Source organism: Phodopus roborovskii, unplaced genomic scaffold (assembly GCF_943737965.1).
Source record: "Phodopus roborovskii unplaced genomic scaffold, PHOROB, whole genome shotgun sequence".
In the NCBI taxonomy this organism is placed as follows: domain Eukaryota; kingdom Metazoa; phylum Chordata; class Mammalia; order Rodentia; family Cricetidae; genus Phodopus; species Phodopus roborovskii.
In genome coordinates, this window is record NW_026126410.1 from 13,243,247 (window position 1) to 13,256,521 (window position 13,275).

A 13,275-nucleotide genomic window follows, 5' to 3' on the forward strand; every position below is an offset into this window, starting at 1 on the left:
CCACTAACCAGGGAAAAACTAAAAATAGTTAAAATTTTTCATTTTTTTTCAAAGCAGGTAAACCTAAACTATTATATTCACTGTTTTTATACCAAAAATAGCACTCCTACATTTTTAAATGCATTACTCCCATGCTCATTATCAAGATGAGAACTTCTACGTATAATGACATGTGTAGAGTTCAGCAAACATAGAAGCAGTCAAACTAGTAAGGCTTGTAAAGCAAGGCTGACTACACACAGAATATGAAAGCAGCAAGTTCCCAAACTCAACCAAGACTAAAGTTCCTAGAAAATCTTGCCTCCTTGGTACTTTTCTTTCTGCACATGAAAAACTAGCATAAGTGTCTCAGCAACACAGGTATTCAGAAACTACAGTACTATTTTAGAAAAGCAAATATTACTAAATAATAGCTATCTTGTAAAAACTAATGTATGCTATACTTCCCTTAAAAATGCCTTCAAATAGCCCTCACCCATATTCTCAGAACCTACTACAGTGACTGGAACAGAATATAGACAATAAATACTAATCTTCCCACTCAACTGAGCTCAAAAAGAAATGTGTTCAGTTTTCAACACTTACACATCCTCTGCAACAACAGTAAACTGGTCTTGAAATAAACAAATATGGAAATAAATTTGCTGTTCTGCAAATTTATAAATGTTTATTTCTTCTACCATAAAACTCTATTATGCTAAGAGTGTTAATGTGTTACTTAAAGCATTTGTATAATAGAGGGTGGGTTGCATATTTTCTATATTTTGAAGATCAGGCTCCCAGAGACAAAGTCCAGTATACTGTAATAAATTTCTAATGACATCAACACAAACATCTTGTCTGCCTCTAACTTCATCTTTTTACTGCAGCCAGACCACCAAAACAGTGTCTGACTAGTATTCTCTCTCCCTATTCCATGTATCAAAATATATTAATCATTTTCACACTTCTTAGGAGACAAAGTCCTTACTTAACAAAGCAGAAAAGTCCCAGGCTGGCAGTCCTCCCTAGTTCAGTTCGCCTTTCGTCTGGGGCATACATACCCTCTCCTCTGCATCTAACTTTGTTACTCATTCTAGATGTCACATCAAATATCCATTAATTAGCTAGGCATCTTGTAGCCTCAGCTACACAGGAACCTGATGCAGGATTATCCAGAGTTCAAAGCCAACCTCAGAAATTTACATCATCTCATATCAGCAATAACAAACAAAAGTACTCCTCTAGCTAGAAAACATATCTCTCTAGCACTCTCATGACACTTTGAAAAAGTATATGTATTAACTAAGAGCCAATAATAAGGTTTGGGAGCTATTAATCTCCCCACTTAACAGATAAGAAATCTGAGACACAAAACATTTAAATAACCACAGCCATGCAGATAGTTAAAAAGTCTACCCCAGTACCTGAGTCAAATTTTGCCTATATCAAATCTTCCTATTAGTTCTTTCAGCTCCCATTGTATAGCATTGACCACAGCTCTTTGATGTTTTATTAATTTACTGATTTTGTGATCTAGAATGTATCCTAAGGCCTAATACTGTTAAATTTTTGTTGTTTACTAGTCAATGGTTAGCAAAGTATGTGCATATATATTAGGTATTCAATTTGAGTATTTTTGTTTTTGTTTTGTGAGACGGTCTCATTCTGTAGCCCAGGATGATCTACCACATAACAAAAATATTGAATTTTGATAGAGTTCAATTAATCAGTTTTTCTCTGTGGATATTATTTTTATTACTAAAACACATAAATACTTCTTAGACCTATTTCCCAAAGAACTTAAGGGAGCTCTGTGGTCTCAGTCAAGCTTTGTTACCCCTGTAAAGGTTCTGGGCAGAGCTGAAGATAATGGCTAAGCTCCCACAGTGTCAGTCAACTATGTGTCTGACTGGGAAGTTAAACAGAGAACCCTGTCACAATCTGGTGAAAGGAGCAAATGAAAAGGAGCATCAGCAACTAGAAAGAAGGACCAAAGTCTCCAAAGCCATGATGGCAGAGAGAGAAAAAGTCTAGCTGTCTGTAGTTAAGACACATTCCCATCTAAATCTTTTTTAAATGTTTTACTAGCAAGGCCTGGAACTTCTCTACTGCTTACTGGTAGGGGAGGCCCCAGAAGTCTCCAGAACACAAGCTATTGCCACTGCCCTTGGTTACTCACTATGACTACAAGATCTGTTGCTCAAGGCAGCATATACTTAGGCTGCAGAACACAGAGTAATGAATCCCAAACTGACCAGGAAACTTCTTCCCTAATTACTAGCTTTCATAGTGCTGGAAGGTGCTAAGCAAATTACTGAGATAGAGAAGACATCCATGGTCTTACCCAGCATTGGACCCTTCATGCTGCAAAACCAACCTGCCAGGCAAATGTGCCCACTAGTGCAAGAGTGGCTGGTTTTTTTGTTTTGTTTTTGTTTGTTTGTTTGAGACAGTGTTACTCAGTGTAATCCTGCCTGTCCTGGAACTCAATCTGTAGACTAGGCTGACCTCAAACTCAGAGATCCACCTACCTCTGCCTCCTGAAGTCCTGGGATTAAAGGTGTGAACCACCATTGCCTGGCAATGGTACAACTTGTAAAGGCTAACTAAGCATTTTCCTATTAGATCTGAGACCTTCTCTGACAGTGGAAATCTCATGTCTGGTACCGATTCCCCATGGGAGGTCAAAGGCCCAAGGGTAGAACCTGCTATTCTTATTTTGACAGTTGTGCTGTCAAATTGCCTTCAAAATATTTATGTTTATACTCACATGTGCTTCTTTTTTGCACTGGGCAGCAATCAATGACATGAAAAACTAAAGTGCTAAGATAAGAGTCTGAGTATGTAGCCCTAAACTGGGCAGCTATATTACACACACACACGCACGCACGCACACACCATACCATATCACACCACACTGCCAAGGCATAGATGAGGAGGTAGACATAATTTAAGAGCTGGAGGATGGGAGGAGTGCTATGAAATACTTTGTTCTGTGTAAGACGTGGCTATCACACTCATGAACTCACAGGAGCTATGATTGTTTGCATATCCCCTGTGCAAGATCGAAAAAGCCAAAATCTACCCTAGTACAGATGGGGAAGATGATTTCCAGGCCTCACTCTCTACTATGGAGCTGTTGGCAGTGGATGTGAATAGTTGCTAAGAGGAAGAGAACCATTTAGTGAGGATGTAGCCACTGGGCCCCACACCCACACATATATGAGGAACACTAAGTGGACTCAGTAGTTGACAGATATAGACAGACAGGCAGAGAGACAGACCATCCACCCGCTCACTGACTGACCAAATGTGAGGGGGAAAAAAAGAAAAAATAAACAAACATGAGGTTGGGAGGGAGGAAAGTTGGAGGAGACATGGAAGGTATTAGAAGGGGTAAATGAGAATGGGTATGATTATATTTCACTATTTTTTTAATTATATGTATAAAATATTTTCAAAAACAAAAATGTTTATACTAGGTCTCATATTAAAATGTGAGTTATTTTATTGATTTCAAAGTAATCGTTTAATAACAAATACTTACAGAACAGCTAAAAAGTATCAGAAATTTATATAACTATAAATGTAATTTTATATATACCATATTTTACGGGCCTCAGGTAGTTCAGTAAGCCTCAGCATATATTAAATACTATCTTCAAGGGGGATATAGTATTTTCTTATATAGCTGATATGTATTCCTACAGTAAGAAGTGGAACCCAACCAATGACACAAGGTAACAAAACTCAAGACAAAAAGACTATGTCTCACTGTGGCAGATAACATGAAGCTCCTTGTGGTAGTTTGAATGTTACTGACCACCATAAGCTCATAAGGAATGGCACTATTAGGAGGTGTGGGAAAGTATACCACTGTGGGGTGGGCTATGAGGTCTCCTATGTTCAAGATACTGCCCAGTGTCTTAGACCACTTCCTGCTGCCTGAGCAAGATGTGGAACTCTCAGCTACCTCTCCACCACCATGACTTTCTGCATGCCACCATGTCTCACCATGATGATAATGAACTGAATCTCTGAACTATAAACCACCCAAATTAAGTGTTTTCTTTTATAAGAGTTGCCATAGTCACGATGTCTCTTCACAGCAATAAAAACACTAAATAAAACACTCTTTTTTTTTTTTTTTTGAGACACTGATTCTCAAAAAAACTAAGTAGGGTTGGGGGAGGGGTTGGTTACCTGATTTAAAAAGTGGCATGAACAGAACTACCTACCAAGCTGAGACAAGGAAAATCATTTATAGGTAGGTACATGAACTTCTAATTGTGGGAAAGGCTTGATGGTCAGTATGTTTGGGAAAGCTACCATACAATATATACGATATTTGCTAACAGTAAAGACCTTTTTTAGAAAACCTATATGAACATGAACTTGATAAACAAAACCTATGAAATGTTTCTCAAATTTACTCTGTCAAGGAATGAGTCTTCCACACCATGAAATACTCGTAACAGTCTATGGTACCAGAACCTTAGAATATTTGTAGAGGAGGCTGGAGAGACGGCTCAGCATTAGGAGCACTGACTACACTTCCACAAGGACCAGCGTTCAAGTCCTAGCACCCACATGGCAGCTCACAGCTATCTGTAACTCCAGTTCTGGGGGATCCAACACCCTCACACAGACAAATGTGCACAAAAAAATAAAAATAAACAATAAAATACTTTTTAAAACTGATACATGAGAGAGGCTGACTTAATGCAGAAGGCAGTAGTCATATAGTCATACAGTATGGAAGGAACCACAGAACAGCGACAAAAAGACAGCCTAGTATGAAGGAATAAGAGTACCTGATTAAATGGAGGCAGAAAGGAGGAGCAAATGAAATGATACCAAGTTGGCTTCTGAGAAGAGTAAAATAACAGCTAGGTAAGTGGAGCACCACCAAGAAAACAATGCACACGGGGACAGCACTTAGAAAAAAGTTCTGGTCCTGCTGCAATACCAAATTATAAATAATCAGCTTTGGATGAAATTTGGGGTAGAGTCTAGCATACTCAAGACCCTGAGCTCAATCCCAGCACAAAAATAACAGGCATCATTATGCCTTAAGAATCGTAAACCATAGTAAAAACTGGAAAGAACACCTTTAAGGTGTCACCCAGAAGAAAGATCAATAAATCTGGATCTATGGAGAACTGAACTAGTGGGAAATGAAGCAATTGCTCTAACGTTTGTGTTTCTTTCTCCACATTTAATGAAAAGATTTCACTCCTTCCAGAAGTAGCAGAGTCAATGAAAGCAGGAAGTGGAAGAACACAGAGTAGGCAGACATGTTCAGAGGACATCTGACCAGAAACAGGCACTGGGCCACAGGTTCACTGGCATCTCCTTCAGGAGGACATACCACATTCTTTCTTCCATCTGATTTCACATTGAGGGAAAAAAATCTTTCTCCTTTTCCTGTCAGGGGATTACAAGACATAATAAACTGAAAGGAAGCAAAATTACTAATAAATACTAGCTATTAATAAATAAAATATTCAACCTTTCCTTGAAGTTAGTAGAAAGTGGGAATTAAATATAAACACATTTAGTAAACAGTTTGAAATGCATCAAACTGAGGAGTCATTGAAGGTGATATTTTTATTAAAAAAAGGTTAAGATAAGACAATCTAACTAGTTTCTCCCAAAATTATTATTACTTGGTATTTTTAATCAAGATGTTTACTTAGCATATTGAAATTGCACCTTATATATTAAAAAAAAACACTAAATAATTAGCTCCCTGAAGAATATTTCTTAAAACTACAAATTCTTTAAGTTAAATACTATTACAAGAGCCATGATACAAAAAAGTGTCTATCAACAGATATAGTAAACAAGCACAGAACAACACTGCATGATCTCACTTACACAAGAATCTGCAGAGTCCAATTCAAAAGCAAAGTAACAATGGTAGTTCCAAAGGGCTGGAAGGCTGGAAGTGGGGGTGGGTCCAAAGTTTCAGTTACCTAGGCAACTAGTGACCTACAGCAGTGAGCACAGCTACACATGATGGCTGCATGCCTTTAAACTGCTACCTCCTCAAACACAAGTGTTTCTACCACACACATAAAAACATACATGAAAGACAAGCTATCTATGTGGGTTTGACTTAATGTTTCCAAAATGTACACTTTTGTCAAAGTACCGATTTGTACCTCAAATGTATATACGATTTGTACCTCAAATGTATATACGATTTGTACCTCAAATGTATATACGCAAGTACAATTTGAAAATTAAAACAAAAACAAGCATCATGAAAAGGGAAAACTGGGGGCTGGAGAGATGGCTCAGCAGTTAAGAGCACTGGCTGCTCTTCCAGAGGACCTGGGTTCAATTCCCAGCAACCACATGGCAGCTTATAACTGTAATTCTAGTTCCAGAGGACCTGACATGTAGGCAAAACACCAGCATACATAAAATTAAAAAAAAAAAAAAAAGTAAAAAGAAAAGGGAAAATTAAGCATTTTAAAAAGACAACAGGGAAAAATCCACAAATATAAGGGTCCTAATAAGAAGGGGGAAAAAATAAAACAATACCCCAATTTGAAGCTGCTACAGAAGACTGACACTTTAAAAAACAGGTTTCATGACTTTAAATATATTTAAATATAATATATAACATATGATACACACACACACACACACATACACACACACACACACACACATACACACACACACACACACACACACATACACACACACACACATATGATTCAGCTAATCTCCCAAGAATGGGAAGAACTGGTTTACTTGGTTCCCTCCCAGCTGCAGTGAACCTCTGAGTTCCAGCAATGTGTGAGATTGCAGGGGGTCTTCCTTCACCTTATACTTAACTAAGAACTCTTATCTTTAGGATATCAAACGGAACTGCAGCTGTAATGCTTACAAACAAATACAAATGTGCACATACAAACCGACACAAAAGTTTATTAAAATGGTCTGGAAGCTCTGCTTTTTTAAAACAATACTTGTAAGAGTTTCTGCAATTGCACATCCCTTTTACAAATTATAAATGAATGGATCTCTGGTGCCATGTCTCTCACTCCATCTTTTTCTATAGAGTGTCACCTAGAAGAGCATGCAGGACAGTGCAGCCATTGAAGATAGGAAGCAACAACTCTGCAATGACACACGGATGAGCTTCAGTCTCAGTTCTGACGACTATTGATGTGGAACCTTAGGAATGACAAGTAAATTCTTTCTCACATTTCCACACCTATTAATGTTAGACAAAGTTAATGTTTCTACTTTGTGAGACTGGTGAAAACTTGAGTGTGCGCTCTCTCTCTCTCTCTCTGTGTGTGTGTGTGTGTGTGTGTGTGACATGTGTGTATGTGTATGATGTGTGGTGTGTGTGTGTGTGTGTGAGAGAGACACACAGACCCTAAATTATTACAGAAGGTATTCATTTACATGTATTATATCATATACATAGGCCATGTCTTCTGACGATTTTGACTACAAAGCAAGTTAGAAATTCTACAAAGCAAGGATAGTGGTCAAACCCAACAGGATACAACTTTGATATATGACCCACCACAGAGATCAAATCTGGCTTCCTGAGGTCTGAAAATTATTACCAACATGTCACAACAGGATACAGAAAGCCTATCACCAGCGTGACCTGGACAATTGCCATTTTTCTACTGCAAACCAAGAAACTTAGCAAATCTGTTCTTCTGAACTATATGTACTCAAAACCAGGTTAATTCCTTAAAGGCTTCGTCAAGTACATAAGACAGTACTATTTCCAAGTAATGGCCTAAGTTATTCATACTGATTTCTTAAAATAGTTGGAGCTGCCACTCAAAGTCTTTGAAGTAGCATAGGGAGAGGGAGGGGTGGGGTAGGGTTGAATGCTATCTGTAACAAATTCTACCAAAGCTTATTCAATTTGAGAAAACACCCACAAGTCATACAGCTGATTTTAAAGCCATATAAAATAGGATATTAGCAAAGGCAGCACTTTTCCAACCTGGTCAACAACGTGAACACAAGCATTGGACTTCCTGTACAACCCGAACTGAAATCCTGTTTTTTAGTAACCTACAAAGGCATGTAAAACTTATCCAAAGAAAATAATCATCTTAATTCTGCCCACTATACATAAAACACAGTGGTGGTGCAGGCACTGAATACAAGGGCTCAAAAAAGGTTGCAGAACTGAATTTTTAAATTCTATACACCACTCACATAGAACTGTTAAAAGGCAAAGTCGTCATTGGTCCAAATGTCATAAACAGCCATTGTTTCTAAAGGAAATAGAAACCTGGGGCTAAAATTAGAATACACCTGATGAATATGTAATTAACTTCCTTGTCTAATTTTAAAACGCCATACTTATTTAAACAAGGCATTTCGCATGAAAAGTTCCCCAAAGTAACTTCTGGTCCAACAATCTATTACCAATATGCAAAAATTTACACACACACACACACACACACACACACACACACACACACACACTCAAAATGACTTGATGTACGTTAAGTCTAAAGATAGAAAAACTAAACGCTGTTGCTAAATTTGGTCACTCTGTAAAAATCAAACTCGTGTCCTAGCACCTAGCTCTAATTCTTGTAGCTCCTTCTACAGTTCCCTGAAGAAATAGGGGCGATTTTAATGGGTTGAACAACAGGTAGATAGGTACCACTGTGGAAAGAAACCGGGACGCGAGAGCCTGGCCTCGTGTCCGCTGCCGCCGCCGCCGAGGCGCGACGCCTGACAGCTGGCGACTCACCTCGCAGCGCAGAGGCATAGCAAGCTGGGCGGCTGGTGGCTGCGCTGCCTGGGGACCCCGCATCTGCTTGAGACCGCGCGCCAGCCGCCCCGGGAGCCTCACCGGGACACGGCTCCCGGGTGCCCACCGCGGCGCGCTTCACCGCCACCCGGCTTTGAGGGCAGGGGGGGTTACGTCAGTGCGGCCAGGTGAGGCTGGCGGAGGCTGGTCTCGGGGTGAAGTTCAGTCGTGCGGCTCTAGTGGGCCCTCGAGGCCACCTGCCTCTGTCCGGACTGGAGACTCCAGCCTCGGGGCGCTCTCGAAGGACTCCGGCTGGATCTGCGCCCCACACCGGGAGGAGAGCAGCACGATGCTCTCACGCCTCCGCCCACTCCAGCCTCATCCTCCAGACAGCCGGTACCCGGAGCGCAACCGCACTAAGCAGACGGTTGTACGATCCGGACCCGACCGGCCCAGACCCGCTGAACTGGAAGGGAAGCTGCAGGAGTCCGAGCCCGACAGGTGCGTCGCGCGCGTGACGTCACCGCGTTGCCGTGAACGGCCGGCCGTTCGGCGTCCCGGCCGTCCCAGCGCATCCTCCCGTGGCCGCGCTGGGAGGCACGTCGGCTCCTATTGGTCGGAATGTCGCGGCGGGGACCGGCCTGGGCGTGGCCGCGAGGGGACCCGCTTGGGCAAGCCGAGGAGGCGGCTCAGGGCCGCAGCGGAGGGCGTCTGGCTTTGCAAGTTGCTCACGTCACCCACGTCGTCGCTTTTGCCCCGCCGGCACCCACATGAAAGGACAACAGGCGACCCCCGGCGGGAAAGGCGCTTACGACCGGGGCGGGCTGATGCTGCGGGGCCCGTAGTAATGTGTGCCACGGTGTCATCTAGCCTTACATAGCGTCGCAGGTTATACGCTTTAAAAAAAAAAAAATACCAGAGGTGGGGAAAATCCTTATAAATCCAAATTTAGACATCACACATTTTTAAAAAAAATCTTGGAAGAATCTTAAGGTGTTACGTGGTCTTACATGTTGGGTTCCTGTCGTGTGTCACAATATAGAGGAAACCTGTTCCCCTTGCTCAACGAGCTGTATTGTGACTCAAGCAGGGAGCTGCATAAAAATGCCTGGCCTTGGCCAGAGCTTGTCCAAGAGCCTGGTGAACAGAAAGGTGCAGTTAGTAACTGAGCAGGACCTGTGGGAGTAGTATGGGTATGGCCACTGGGTGGCAGAATTAAGACGTGAGGTGGCTGAGAGTCTCATGTATATTTAGTGAGTTATGAATATATATTAGCCTAATGAATACTAATGCCCTCATATTTAGGCCTTGGGTGTGGCTTGGGCTCTCACTGCAGACTTGTAGCCTAATTCTTTTTCTGGAGGGGCAGGACGAGTTGGGGGCATCTATAAAGATGACAGAATCCTTTTTGTACTGTATTAGTTCTTTTGTGGAAGACTATTCATTTAAGTGGACAAGAAAATTCTACTTATACATTTGCTCTTCTGTAATAGTTATATACTAATTTATGAGAATGTTTATTTTAAAATTTGTGGTGGGAAGTACTTGGATAGAGGGATTCCTCGGCATACCAGGAGTACTGTGTTCCACCTCCAGCTTGACAAACATAAAAATACTTGATTTGTGGCATACATTCAACCACACTAGTTCTCAATCTTCACTTTACTCACAGAAATTATTTTAACCATTTCTAGATTGGTCTTAAGCCTTTCTATATGCAATCCTTAAATGTGTAAGGCTTGGTGAGGAGGTCCACATTGAACAATATGTTTAAACAATGCACTGTGTGGTAGCATTGTCACCAAACAGTTGATTAAACCTGAGAACCAGTTTCTTTGTGATTCCACTGAGATTTTTGTCATTAAATCTCTTCTTCAAATGACTTCAGTGGAAAGAGAAGGAAAGGACATACCTGGTAGAGTGCTGTGAAATAGATACTCAGATGAATGATCTTAGGGTGGTGATAATTCCCAATAAGGAGTTTTTATGGACTTTTCCAGTCTTCCTAGCCCTTTAGTGGGAGTATGTGCCAGTACCTTCTTGTTGTGCAGGTGTATTATGTTAAGAATTCTAGAGGATAAAAGTCTGGCACAGGTCTCACTGGTTAAAATCAAGGTTGGCTGAGTGGTTTTCTTCTAGAGGCCCTAGGGAAGAGTCAACTTTGGTGCTTTTTGTTGTTATCAGAGATCACTTGAACTTCTTGGCTCATTTACTACTCCAAGCCTTCAATGACAAGTAGAATCTTCCTCTAATCTATTTTATTGACTGATTCTGTGGATTAAATGGACATGGATGTCTTTGGGGGGGGACTGAATAGCCTGCTTGCTGTGGAATACTTAATTCAGCCTTTTACAGCATAAGATTTTAGTATATATACATACTAGTATACTGGAAGGATTTGGAGATAACAGAGCAGTAAGTTATCTGCATAAGGTCAGTTTCTCTTTAAGTTGAATTTTGCTGTCATTAGAAAGGAGCTTAGGCCATAAGAACCAAAATGAATTGTGTACCAGTGTTAAGCATCTTTTGTATTGTTTCTGCCGCACTGTGTCAGGATATGTGTCCTGAAAGCTGCCCGCCTATCATACTGTCACTGCCTCCCATGTCACAGGATGACAAAGGCCACCACACCTTGACTGGGCTCTGGGCCTCAAACTCTTAAGTGTGGTGATCATTTTTACCCACTCACCCATCTTGCTGGCCACAGTATTGCTTTCAATAAGTGTTTGTTTCAAGAAGGTTCTTCCATTATGAGGGTTTTATGCTCTCACAGGGCTGGATTATTTCCCACGTTGTAAAGCAAGGCCAAGTCTCATGTTTGTCTCCAGGCACCCACTTTTCTCTTCTTTCATGTTGAGATGCCATTTCTGTGTTGTAACTAGCTAAAGAAATTTCCCATTATAAGTTGCCCACTGGAAGCTTTTCATTCCATAGCAGCAGTGGAAGATGGACCAAGACAGAGACCAATAAAGATACTAAAAAGAAATATAGAGGTGAATACAAATATAAGTAGTAATTTATTATATGAAAGATTATATCCCCAGTCAGTGACAAAGAAAACCACAATTAATAACTGATTCTGGTATATCTGGTTTGCCTCAGAAAGAATACAAAGGTAGTTTCCTTATGGTAATTACAGAAAATAATTTCAGATGGATCAAGTTTTTAAAACAAAAGAAAATTTAAGTTATTTGGATACTGGGGAGATTGAGAAAATGCACGTCAAGAGAGGAACCTGATGGACGGGACTGATCATATGCATTTTAAATTTTTTCTGCTTAGTCAAAGACACCATAAAGAGAAAGTCTCAGTGAGACCAGCAGAAACATTTGTTCTATATATAGTAAATGGTTAACTTCTTTATTTCATAAACAGTTTATGTAAACTGGCATTATTATATTTTATCATGTGTGAGTACACACATGCACATCAAATGGCACATGTGTGGATGTCAGAGGAAAACTGGGAGTCTGTCTTCATCCACCATGGAGGTCCTTGGGATAGGATTCAGGTCATCCGGATTGGCAGAAAGCGCTTTTACAGCTGAGCCAACTCACCAGCCCTAAACTAAGTGCTAATAGCACAACTTATGAAAGGCAATCACAGGGAAAAAAATGAAAAATTTATACAAAATCAAAAATATACAGAAACATCAAGACCACTTCTAGGCACGTTTTCTTATAAAGGTAACCAAAAATATTGCACATATTCCAAATATGGCTGACATTTTCCCCCACTCAATAAATTTTGTCTCTCTCTAGCTCTTTGTATCTCTCTCTCCCCTTCTTCTTCCTCCCCTCTCTCTCTCTGTCCCTCTCTTCCCTCTCCTTTCACCAAAAACATGGCCAGAGTGGCACCATACTTGTTTTAAAAGCCTTCAAAAGGACTCGAAACTTCTATTTTTCTTATTTGAAGGCAGCTGCTGTGTAAAAAAAAAAAAAAAAAAAAAAAATATCCCTGAGATCACAATGCTATGAACAATCCAAGATATCCATGGGGAGAGACTGGAGGATACCCAGGGAGGGTCGTACCATGTGAACAAAACATAGCCACCAACTGAGAAGCCACATGGAGTAGAAGAACTACATGGTAGAACCATCCTTGACCTTCTGTTCACATAACTTCCAGGCCCCTAATATTTAAATATGATGTGTTATCCAACAATATATACTCAAGTATGGCAGTGCTTATTTGAGTGGGAAAATATACACTATTTGATTTAGTAAACCTACATTTAGAAATCTTGACAACAAATAGAGACCATCACAGAAAACAACAAATGGAGACAATGCAGACAACAACTGATTGTGGGGAGCCCAACTCCAATTAATACATCTACATTACTACATCCATGATTCAAAACATCTCTGAAAGAAAGGAAAAGATTGTAAGAGCCAGAATACCAGAAGTTAGCTATGAAACACTCTCTCCTACAAATTGCTATATAAATTACTAGAACAGTGGCATTACCAATGGACATGCTAAAATGAGAGGGGAAATTTTTAACTAGGTCTCGCCCGGGGACAACAAATGAC

At 40.5% G+C, this 13,275-nt stretch overlaps 1 protein-coding gene across 4 annotated transcripts in view; it reads right to left on the reverse strand.

The window, feature by feature from the left end:
• Clcn3 (chloride voltage-gated channel 3) overlaps nucleotides 1-9,145 on the reverse strand; it is a 75,942-nt gene extending 66,797 nt beyond the window's left edge. The window contains exon 1 of one of the 4 annotated variants that reach the window (XM_051182473.1): nucleotides 8,741-9,145. The gene's annotated coding sequence lies outside the window, so the exon portion shown is untranslated. The remainder of the gene's footprint in view (nucleotides 1-8,740) is intronic. The other 3 variants (XM_051182467.1, XM_051182471.1, XM_051182470.1) reach the window with 3 other exon arrangements.
• Between the last annotated feature and the right edge of the window lie 4,130 nt (nucleotides 9,146-13,275).